The sequence below is a fragment of the Pteropus alecto genome, unplaced genomic scaffold, assembly GCF_000325575.1.
Source record: "Pteropus alecto unplaced genomic scaffold, ASM32557v1 scaffold20, whole genome shotgun sequence".
NCBI classification, from domain to species: domain Eukaryota; kingdom Metazoa; phylum Chordata; class Mammalia; order Chiroptera; family Pteropodidae; genus Pteropus; species Pteropus alecto.
The window spans coordinates 28,220,130-28,233,291 of record NW_006436298.1 but is presented as its reverse complement, the minus strand read 5'-3'; positions in this window follow the sequence as shown (position 1 = coordinate 28,233,291).

Genomic DNA, 13,162 nt, shown 5'->3' with positions numbered 1-13,162 from the left:
TCTTATCTTTTATGTACTTTGAGAAAGATTTACAGTTTAGTTTATCGATCTCACTCATTTCTTATTTGATTTATTCCTATATGTTTCATAGTTTTTGCTGCCATTATGAATTTTAATCTCATTTTCAAAAAATAGTATATAAAATGATATTAATTTCACCATATTGATATTGTGCCTAGCACTTTACTAAATTCTTCTATAACATCTGATAGTATTTTTTTTCTTTGTACAATTTACTTTTTCCACTTAACTATTATATTCTTGGAAATAGTGAAAATTTGCCTCATCATTCAAAAATTTTCTTATTTATTTCAGTTGATATATTGCTTCCGTTATTACCTCCAATACAATGTCACATTATGGCATTCTAGTGGTATTAATGGACATTCTTTTATCTTTCTTTTCTTTACATAAATTGGTTCTGGTGTTTTATACGAGTAAACAGAGTTGCATTTTTTTTCTGGGTATGGTTTTATCATGATGAGTAAATTTCCTTCAAGGGTAAAATTACTAAATATTGAATATTATTAATGAGCAATATTTTTCTGCCATCCATTCAGTGCATCCGTTTTGTGAAATAAACATGATACAGGAAGATAGGAATTTATTCAGATGGACTCAGTTTCTGTTTGCCTCTTATTGTGGAAGACTTTTCTAAGATAACTTCTTATTTTAGTGTTTAAATGTATTTTTTAACCAACAGGGCCCCTAAATACAAAGCAAATATTTAATCTATTGTAACATGGTGCATATACAGATTAATATATTATGACCTGCTTTACAAAACACAAAACAACATATGTTGTTATGAGCATTTTAAGAGATTTTCAGGAGTAATTTCAAATATTAAACAGATTTTCACCTTGGGGACACAGTTCAGAACTTAATCCATTTGTAAAATGCAAATCCACTGCACCTTTGATTTTCTATTTCTGAGCTATTTTCCGATAACATCGAATAAGGAACAAGATAGATCACTGGCTTTTCCATTAACTTTATATGATTTGTTTTCCTTAGGTTTCATACAGTTTTCAATTAACCCTGGTAGTTTATGCTATTATATATTTCTTATATAAATATCTCTAAATTTAACATAATATAATTTTTGCCCTTATAATTTTTAATCCTATTTTTATCTGTCATTATATTCCTATTGTAATTAACAATGTTGTTTATTTTTTTTATATATCTCCTTTATTTTCTTTAGCGGACTTACTAGAAGTTTGTCCATTTCATTGGTCATTTCAAAATTCCAGCTCGTAGTCTTATTAATCATGCTAACTTTTTTTTAATGTGGCAAGAACACTTAACCTGAGATTTATTAACACATTTTAAGTATACAATACATTCTTGTTAAATATAGGTACAGTGTTGTAAAGCAGATCTCTGGAGCTTATACATTTTATTTAACTAAAAATTTATACCTATGAACTAATTATTCCCCATTTCCTACTCCCCCCAGTGCTTGATAACCATCATTCCAGTCTTTGATTTTATGCATTTAGCTATTTTAGATAACTCATGTAAGTAGAATCATGCAATATTTAACTTTCTGTTTCTGACTTATTTCACTTAATGTTCTCAAGGTCCATCCATGTGGTCACTTATTACAGAAATTTCCTTTTTTAAAATATTTTTTTAACTTGTCAGTTATAGTTAACATACAATATTATATTAGTTTCTAGTGTACAACATAGTGATTAGACATTTATATAACATACGAAGTGATCACTCAGATAAATCTAGCACCCGTCTTACACCATACATATTTATTACAATACTACCGACTATATTCCCCGTGCTATACTCTACATCCGCATGACTTTTCTAACTACCAGTTTGTACTTTTTTATCCCTTCCTCTTTTTCACACATCCCTCCAACCCCACTTCCATCTGGCAACGCTCAAAATGTTCTCTGTGTCTATGAGTTTCTGTTTTGTTTGTTCATTTATTTGGTTCTTCGGGTTCCACATATAAGTGAAGTCATATGGCATTTGTCTTTCTCTGACATATTTCACTTGGCATAATACCCTCTGGGTCCATTTATGTTGTTACAGATGGCAAGATTTTATTCCTTTTTTAGCTGGGCAATATTCCATTACATATATGTACCACTTCTTCTTTATCCATTCATCTATCGATAGATACTTATGTTGCTTCCATATCTTGGCTATTGTAAATAATGCTGCAATGAACATTTCAATACATTTGTCTTCAAATTGGTATTTTGGGTTTCTTTGTATAAATACACAGAGGTGGAATTGCTGGTTTCTTCTTTGTCTCCTGTTATAGCCTTTGTTTCAAAGTCTGTTTTGTCTGCTATAAGTTTATTCAGCTTTTGTTTTTTCATTTCCATTTTCATGAAATATCTTTTTTCATTTACTTTCAATCTGTGTGTCTTTCTACCTGAAGTGAATTTCTTGTAGGCAGTATATGTAAGGGTCTTGTTTTCCTATTAATTCAGCCACCTTGTGTCTTTCAATTAGAACATTTAATCTGCTTACATTTCAAGTAATTGTCGATAGATATAGTTATTGCTGTTTTAGTATTTATATTTTTTATCTTTTTTCCTTTTTCTTCTTAAAGAAGTCCTTTTAACATGTCTTGCAACACTGGTTTGGTGGTGATGAATTTAGCTTTTTCTTATCTCGGATACTCTTTATGTGTCCTTCGATTCTAAATGATAGCTTTGCTAGGTAGAGAAATTTTGGTTGTAAGTTCTTGCTTTTCTTCACTTTGAATATTTTGTGCCAGTCCCTTCTGGCCTGCAAAATTTCAGTTGAGAAATCAACTGACAATCTTATGGGACCTCCTTAGGTAACTAACTGCTTTTCTCTTGCTGCTTTTAAGTTTCTCTCTTTGTCTTTAACCTTTGGCATTTTAATTATAATGTGTCTCGGTGTAGGCCTCTTTGGGCTCTTCTTGTTTGGGACTCTCTGGGCTTCCTAGGTTTGTATGTATATTTTCTTCATCAGCTAAGGGAAGTTTTCTGTCATTATTTCTTTAAATAGGTTTTTATCTCTTTGCTCTCTCTCTTCTCCTTCTAGTACCCTATGATGCAAAAGTTGGTATGCTTGATGTTGTTCCAGAAGCCCCTTAAATTATTCTCATTTTTTGGATCTTTTTTTTCTGTTTACTGTTCTGATTGGATATTTTCTGCTACCTCATTTTCCAAATCACTGATTTGATTCTCTGCTTTATTGAATCTACTGATGCTTCCCTCTAATATGTTCTTTCTTTCAATTATTGTATTACTCTTTTCTGCTGGTTCTTTTTTATGTTTTCTATCTCCATTTTTATGTTTCTCATATCTTTGTTGAAGTTGAGATCATTGAGTATCCTTATAACCAGTGTTTTGAACTCTGCATCTAGTAGATTGCTTGTCTCCATTTTGTTTAATCCTTTTTCTGAAGCTTTATTCTTTCATTTGGGACATATTTCTTTATCTCCTCATTTTGGCTGCCTCCCTGTGTTTGTTTTTATGTATTAAATAAAGCTGCTGTGTCTCCCAGTCTTAGTAGAGTGGCCTTATGTATTAGATGTCCTATGCAGCCCAGTAGCACAGTCTTCCTGGTCACCTGAGCCAGGTGCTCCAGGTGTGTCCCTTGTGTGGGTTGTGTGTGCCCTCCTGTTGTAGTTGAGTCTTGATTGCTGTTGGCACATTGATGGGAGGGATTGACCCTCAGGCTGATTGTTGTAAAGACTAGTTAGCTATCGTGGAGGAGCTGTTGTGCAGTGGCTGACCTTACAGAGAAAGATTTGCTTCAGCAGGGCTCTGATTCTTGCTGAGTCTGCCTTTAGTGTGTGTCATTTGTGGAGGTGGTTGGGTGGTGCTCTGGTGTGATCTGAAGTAACCTACCAGATGTGTTGGTTCTGGGGCCTCTTGAGAGGAGCTCTGGTGCTGGCTAAGCTCAGCTGATGCCTGTGTCATGCCTGAGGCTACTTAGTATGAGCTAAAAAGTGATCTGCAGATGGTCGCCACTTTGTGGGCTTGGAGGTGCCTGGGGTGGGAGTTGGGGGAGCTAAGATGCAAACCAAGGCCAGCTGCCACTAGTGCCAGGCTTGTTCAGCAAGAGGGTCAGTGTATGCCAAAGTCCATGTGCTGCTTGTTTGGGGTCTGTGAACCTTTGGGAAATTTTAGGAAAGTCTGCAACATGAGCCAGGACAGACCATTTGTATCAAATTGCCACTAGAAGTGACCTGGATGAGCCTACAAGTTGGGTGGGGTGAGATCTCAGGAAATCACCATGGTAAGGTGAACAGTGTTAGCCAGGCTGACTGAGTCTCAGCTATGGTGCCCACCTGCATCTGCATGCTAATTTGGGGGAGGGCTCAACAAAGGAACAATGGCTTCTGCCAGCACTTCTGTTTGGGAGAAAGATGCCTCTCAAGCCCTTGCCTCGAAGCTAGACAATGCTGTTCCTCCTCATATGTTTCTGGCACCTTTCAAGCTGCTGCCTCAGTGCTGGAGCTCAGAGCAAGTGAGTCTGCCAGCAAATAGATCCATGTGTGGGCGCTTTAAGAGGAAGCCTTTGACTCCAGCGGTCCTCTGTTTCACTCAGCCACAATCTCTGCAGGTTTTCACAGCCAGAAACCACGGGGACTTCTCTTGGCACTGGAACCCTGGATGAAAGAGCCTGGGACAGGGCTGGAGCCCTGTACTCCTTAGAGGAGACCTTTACAGTTGAGCTATCCTTTTCAATTTTTAAACACTACACGTGGAATGGGACCAGCCAGTTCTGTGCCTTTGCCCTCTCTAGAAGTCTTGAGGTGGTTTCCTCTGTATGTCCTTATGTTTTGCTAGACTTCAGGTGATTCTCAAAGATGGTTGTTCTGTAGTTTAGTTGTAATTTTAATGTGGTTGTGAGTGGAGGCAAGCACAGCATTTACCTACTCCGCCATCTGACCAGAATAGTATTTTTTTTTCTTTTTAAAGACTCAGTAATATTCCATTATATGTATATACCACATTTTGTTTATCCATTTATCTGTCCATGGACATTTAGGTTGTTTCTACATTGTAGCTATTGTGAATAGTATTGCAATGAACATGCGAGTACTAATATCTTTTTAATATCCTGGTTTCTTTTAGGTACATACCCAGAAGTGGAGTTGCTAGATCATATGGTAGTTCATTTAAAAAAATTTTAAAGACCCTCTTGTAATTTTTCATAGTGGCTACACCATTTTGTATTTCCACCAACTGTGTACAAAGGTTCTAATTTCTCTACATCTTTACCAACATTTGTCTTTTCTCTTTTTAATAGCTATTCTGACATGTGTAAGGTAATATCTCATTGTGGTTTTGATTTGCGTTTCCTTGATGGTTAATGACAATGAGCATTTTTTTCATATACCTGTTGGCCATTTGTGTATCTTCTTTGGAGAAATATCTATTCAAATTTTTAGGTCATTTTTAAATCAGGTTATTAGATTTATTTATTTATTTATTTATTTATTTGCTGTTATTGAGTTATAGGAGTTACTTATGTATTTTGGAGATTAACTCACTATTAGATATATGATTTGTAAATATCTTCTCCCAATCATTTGGTTCTTTCACTCTATTGATTGTTCCTTTTGCCATGCAAATGGTTGTAACTTTGATGTAATCAACATTCCAAATTCATTTTTTGCAGTATTTGAAAATACAATTCTACAATTTATATGGAACCACTAAAGACCATGATTAGCAAAATCAATCCCAAGAAAGAACAAAGCTGGAAGTATAATACTTCCTGATTTCAAAACATAGCTATAGTAATCAGAAGACTATGGTATGGCCTAAAGACAGACATACAGGCCAGTGGAACAGAATAGAGAGTCTAGAAATAAATCCAGTCATATATAGTCACTTGATCATTGAGAAGGGTCACAAGAACACACAAGGAGAAAAGGATAGTCTTTTCAACAAATAGTGTTGGGGAAACATGGATATATATATGTAAAAGAATAAAATTGGACCCTTAGCTTCTATGATATACAAAAGTCCACTCAAAATTTGTTAAATACTCAAACATAAAACCTGAACCTGTAAAACTCTTAAAAGAAAATATAGGGAGAAAACTTCATGACATTGGTCTTGGCAATGACTTCATGAATTTGACATCAAAAGATAGATAACATAAATGAAATAAACAAGTGGGACTACATGTTAAGTTCTTTGAGGGTTTTTCTTTTAAAATCCACTTTAATAGCATCCACCTAAATTCATTTGATATATCTTATTGCTTTTTACTTACTTTCGTGAGTTAAAATGCATAATTTATCTTCTATACTTTATATTTCTAATTAAAGGAATTAAGGTGTACATTTTTTTACTACATACAACAGTATTTCATCAGTACTAATTTGAAACAGACTACTTTTTAAAATTCGGTTTCTTTAAAAAAATAGAGGATTGATATTTGAAATTTCCTGTTTTATGTTAGTTTTTAAAATAATTTTTTGTTGCACTGAAATTAGGGACTGTTGATTTTATGGTTACTGTTTGGAAATTTTATTGAGATTTTTTTTGTGGCAAAAGACAACTGATTTTTATAAATACTCTGTAAATTTAAAAAGAATATTTAGGGTACAATATAAAATTCTAAGAATATTGAGAATGATATTCAATTTTTTTTTTATCATTTCTTTGTCTTCTTAGCCTGTTGAATTCTGAGGTAAATAAGTTATTGCCTTCTACCATGAATCTTTTTGAAGAGAGAATGATAAATATTTTTTTGTTTCTAGTACTCTTGCTTTATATATCTTGCTGCTATATTAAAGGAATGTGTTTATAAATGCTCATAGTATGACAACTTTTCCCATTATGAAAGATTTAGATTTTTTCCCATTAATTTAAAATAAGACTTTTTTCTTGACTACTGTGCCATCTAATATAAAATTGCAATATTACAATGTTTGTTTGCCTTTATCTGTTATATTTTTGCCTATCTGTTTACTTATTAGCTTATTTTTAGTTTGTCTGCTGTAAACTACATTAAATCTGGATTTACTGAGAGTTTTTAAATCTTAATTTACACTTATTGTAATAACCTTTTTATCTTATGTATCTTAGTTGATTTTTCATTTCATGTTTTTAGGCTTTCTTGTTCATTCTCTTCTTGTCTTTTATGAATTGTGCTAAAGTAAAACTTTTATTTATTGCATTTCCCATTTATGATTTGAATGTTTTTGTGTCAAATTTGTATTTTCCTGTTACCCTTAATTTTTAGAAAACATGTTTATAGCTATAGATTTTGAGAAATATGATGCTCATCTACAACTCTTCTATTCTTTGTGTAAAATCTTTTTTACTATTTCTGAAATTTTTAAAGATTTATTTCATGTTATAAGTGATCTGAAATGTTACTATGTAATACTATGGTGGGATTGTCATTGTCACACTCTAATTTATAAAAAAGTTGGTTATTATGATTATTCTCACTTTTGTAGACTTCCCAGGATCTCAAAATTACATATATGAGTGTTAAAACTTTCGCTTATTATCCCACCATAACTGTGAAACAATTTCAGTCTGAACTTTTCTGTGTAAGAAGCTTTAGACAATGCAGTTTCTAGGGCAAAAAGAGCAGAATTGTGAAAATGAATACCTGGCTCTTGCCCTGAAAACCTGTCAGTTTATTTGGGGAGACAGACATATAACAGACCTATTCAAATTCAAATATATCAGTGATGAATAGAGATGAACTGGATTTCTAGTCAGGGAAGAAAATAAGGACGGAAAGAAGAGCATGAGGCAAAGAATAAGGGAAGGTATGAAAGTGACTGGCATGTTCATACACCGAATAATGATGGAATGAATCTAAAGCCAAAAAGGTCATGGGCCTCAGTGACAAGGGAGACAACCAGAAATAATAATGAATATGTGAATGAGAGGGCTGGGAGTATGAATTTTATGTGTGAAATTAAAATAATTGAAAGAGTTTGTTCAAGGGAATAATATGAAAAAGCTTAAGTTTAAGAATGTTACTCAGGTAGTAAGTGGAAGTAGAGATTAGGAAGTCTGAATAAGAGTCATGGTAGAGAAAATGGAAGCAGGGTATTTATTTAAAAACACTTTGGCACCCGTTTATCAAAACTCAAAAAAAATGGATGTAGTTATTATTAAAGATGGAATGGTCAGAGCTGTCGCTTAGATTTGCTGCGTAAGTGATTGGTAGGTGCTGAGTCATTAACTGGGTTTTAAAAGAGTGGAAAAGCAGGGTTTTTTTGTGTGTGTGTAAAATTTGTTTTAGAAGCAGTAGAATTTAGCAATCAGTTAAATCATTATACTTTCCCTTACTGGCCCTAGACTTGAATTCAAATTATGGTACATGTCTTTACTGTTTTTTGGACATTATGCACTTTCTTAATTATTCTGATTCTTAGTTTTGTTCATGACAAAATACATAGAGTAATTCCTCTCAAGAGGTTATTATGGAGATTCAAATATAATGTATATTAAATATATTGCTATTTCTATCACAATATAATAATTATTATTATTACTATTTTTGTCCATAATATACCTAAAATTTCTATTGGAGAGCTATATAGATGTTTAGTTTGGTAGGTGATTTAAAATGAGGCTTGCACTAAGAGGAAAGTTTAATACTGGAGAAATAATTTTGTATAGTAGATATCATGGAAGAGACTGTAGAAAGACTGTAACAGGAACAAAGATGTTCTGTGGATCAGAGAACAGATGAAAACTAATGTTAAACCAGCAAGATAAAAAATAGTGTATGATAAGAAGGAAAGTCAAAATAGTGCTGCCAGTTAAGCTAAAAGAGAAAGAACTGTCCAAGACAGATATCATAAAGAAATCAAAGCAAGTAAAAAGTGAAAAGTCTATTTGACAATCCAGAAATCAATTTCCTGTATTTTTAGTGGAGTGGTAAAGGAAAGAAAAATACAGTGCAGGATTCAAGACTCTAGGAGGCATAAGAGTGAAAAAAGTGGGTGTAAATTACACTTGAGGGTCTATGGCAGAAGAGGATAAAGAAGTGGAAGCTGAAGTACATTGATCATTTTGTTCAATTTCTGGGTAGAAAGGACTGACCATATTTGAAGTCCAAGGTGAGGGTGTCAGTCAAGAGGAAAGCTAGAGATTCAAGGAGAGTAGTAAAGGTATAGTAAAACCACTGAGGAGAATGGGAAAGGCAGTCAGTAATGAAGTGTTGACTTAACTTATTCCCATAATTGATAATGTAGTATGCTCAGAGAAAGGAAAAGGCTGTATCCAAATAAGAATTTGAATAAAGTCTCAATGCACATAACTGCAACTTGTATTTCTTCTAGTTCCTATTAGTGTGCCCTGTTATAAGATGCATACATCATTTCTGGGGCCCTCACAAATATGACAAAAACTTTAGGATACTTTTTATTTCTTTTTAGCTTCTCTCATCCTGTCTATGCCTTATCCATCCTGTATCTGAATATCTGTGTTTCCAAAACATGTATATTTCACAAAAGAACATACTTCCATTTTTTGCTCCATAAAATATGTTATATTACAAATTCAACCTTTTGGGAAAAAATGAAGAGTCAGTAACTCCTGTAGGTCATAGGAATAGGTTAGAAAACAGTGGATATAACACAGTTTTCTGTCATTCAATACTGACAATTACTAAATAACAATTACTATCTTTGAGAAAGTTAGAGTTAGCAAATGCAGCATTTAAGAAAAAAACAAAATCACTGTTTTCTTTGGTTTGTTTAGTCAGTGACCAAATAGTTACCATATAGGATTAATTTTATTTTCGCAGTTCTCTTACCAAGTAGCATAAAAATTCCAGTAAAAGAAAACAGATATTCATTAAGTACATGGGTTTTTGTAGAATCTTCTCCTTCACTTTATTCTAGGTAAACAAAATTATCTTACTGAATAGTATTTGAAACAATCTAAACTGTGGTTGTAATGTTAGATATTTTTATTATGATTTTATCCTGTCTGGTCCCTACATTTCTTAATGCTATTGGTAGAACTAATTTGGAGTTTATAAAATTGCATTTACCATTATTGAGCTATAATGTAAAAAGTTTTGATTCAGTAGTCATGTCATATTTGGTCAATAGCCAGCAATTGCCATTAGTGAAAAGTGAAGCACCTACAAGAAGTGCCAAGTCAGTAAAAGAAACAAATCAAAAGGAGATGAAGTGATCCATAATGAGCAGAGAAAAATCAATAAGGTGAAAAAAAGAGCCTACTTTTGAAGAATAGACCTGCTGATGTTTGAACTACATTTGTTCCATGTAAGTGGTCACTCTGAGCAGTAAAGCTTAGCACAAAAATACTTCTTGCTTGCTCTAATTCTCCCTGATGGTGAGCCTATTCTAAAAGTGTATACATTGATTTTACCTGGTAATACACTGAAAAATGCGTGTCTTATAAAAAAAAAAATTGTGTTTAAAGAGGCTAACTTAATGTAAGGTCTGTACTATCTGTATAAAACTCTTTCTCTACAAATAGTAAGTTACATGCTTAATTGTCATTCTAGACTACATCACTCCTACTAACCTAATTCAGATCGAATAAAGAACAGTGTGTAAATTCTCAGCCAAGTGTGTAGGTTTGCTTTAGGGTTAACTCAATTCAATGTTCTGTCTTGAAGCATATAGAAAACTTCTCAGGAAAACATCAAAGAAGAATTCATAAATCCTTGAAGAGCCAAACTATTTTATGGATCCCAGGAGGATAAATGAGAACTCTGACAGAATGGAGAATGTGGCATCTCAAAGGTGTAGGTACAGTTGCTCTGCTACTCTATTCAGCTCCCGTTAAGGAAACTGCCTCAACTTCTGATTAACAATAGGTTTTTATAATAAATCATTGCTTTAACTGGAGAATACATAAATGCAGGGGAATTCATGATTTTAAGGGGATATTCAGTGTATAATTTCACTGCTCAAATACGCTATTGCTTTATATCTCCCAAGGATAAGACAAAGTCAGGAGGATATACAGTACTTCTAAAATAGAAGGGCAAAGGTCTTCTTTTCTACTCATGGAGCTTTGGGGGAGGGTCAGGAAAGATTGGGGTTTCATCTTACTCTACTACCCTAATGATTTTATTAACCCAAATCTTTGGATTCCAGGTCAAGGACTATGTGGTAGCCAGCCTTAAGGATGGCCCTTAATGCCTCCCAGTATATCTATATCCTTGTTGTAAATTGTACTAGGGGTGGTCTACATGATGAATCAAATACGGGATGGTATATTACTTCTGAGTTTAAATTGTAAGAGATTTTAGCTCCCAACTCTCTCCCTCTCCCTCTTCTCTCTCTCTCTCTCTCTCTCTCTCTCTCTCTCTCTCTCTCTCTCTCTTCCCCCCCACCTCTTTCTCTTTCTCCCTTTCTTTCTTCTTTCTGTCTCTCCCTCCTCCTCCCTCTCCTTCCCCCCAATCACTTGATCTGGGGGAACCCTATGGAGTGCTCCACATGGCGAGGAACTGAAACCTCCTACTAATAGCTATGTGAGCGAATCTGGAAACAGATTCCCTAGCCCCAGTCACAGAGATACAGATCAATCAACAGCTAGATTGCAACCTCATGAGAGACCCTGAGCCACATGGCTCGGAAACACACGGCTAAGCTGCTTCTGAATTCCTGACCCTCAGAAACTGTGTGACATAGTAAGTTTCTTGTCTTAAGCCACCAAATGTGGTTATTTCTTATGCAGCAATAGATTAATAATTGGGCTATATTCATCTACTCGATTTTCATTTATAAAATGATTTTTTTAAAAAAATAAGTGATATCAAAAATTTATTTATTGTATGATTATTAATGATAGAGTAGAACCTCACCCTTTCAGTCACCATGATCCTTTGCCTCCAGGAGATTTAAAAGAAAAAAAGGTTCTATTCTGGTTTTCAGAATTTTAGTGATCTTTAGTTCATGGCATCTGGGATATATGACAGGCACTAAGGTTAGGGTCAATCACTATAAAAACTAAAGGTTTACATTATGTAATTATGCATATTTATTGTCCTTCTTTCTCCAAATGATTCTGGCTTCTTCACTAGTCTATATGAATAAGTTAAAGACAATAATAGTACTGGATTTTTGGAGAGATAAAATAAGGAAATATATGTAAAGTACTTCAAACAGTGCCTGGAATTTTGTAATTACTACATACATGTCCTTGTATTATCTCCCTCTCATCATCCTGACAAATAAGAATATTATTAAGGAGATCTCAACCTGTCATTGTGATCCTCACTTCGAATCCAAAGTTTGTTGTCCCAGAATGTATTCTCCCATATTATTATCATGATCTTCTTGTTTCTTAAGATATTCAACCGAACGCCCCAGATTTGGGGTCCATTCCTTTCCAGGATCAATTTTGCTATCTCATCAATAAGAATTATAAAATGCAGTCCAATTTCAGAGACGTTAGGACATCAAAACAATGTGAGCATAAGTTAGTGTCCAGTTAGGAAACAGAACTGTCAGGTAATTCAATAAAAGTAATTTAATAGAGAACTACTTAGAAAAAGAGAGCTAAAAAGACAAATTGATGTAGGTTAGACAACGAGAGATTAGCCCCTGAAGGAAGCTGCTGTCAATTTCAGGGTAGAAGAATAAAGGGATGAAGTGGTGGTTGGCATTTGGCACATGAGCCAGAATGCCTGGCAGAAACTAGAATCACGGCGGGAGCTTGAACCATGGAGCCAGAGACTGGTTGGAACTAGAGCCATGGAATTGATGGCTGGCTGAGGAGGCCTTCTACAGCAGGGAGAGGCAAGAATCTTGCCTTTTCCCTTCTCCACCCCCAGTTGCTCACATATGCCTTCCATTAGTGGAAACTGAAAGGAAGCCAGCTGGCAAGAAGCCAAGGAAACAGAGTTCGTAAGGTTAGCAGAGCAAAGGATGGGTGGGAAATGGATCTGAGAGCAAACAGGAAAATAAGCAGCAAAATAACCATTTTAGAATTGATTAAATATGGTATTTCTCTATCACTATGTTTATAATGAATGGGATCATATAATGCATGCAATTTTAAAATGCAGTTTTTATATTCACAGTATCTCATGTGCATATGTCCTTGTTGCTCTATTTTTCTGGTTTTAGTTGCACTGGCTACTGCATTGTTTAGATGATATTTATTAAATAGACTCACAAAAATATTTTCATTTCTATGTAGCTCTATGAACTTTTATTCATTTTTTTCTT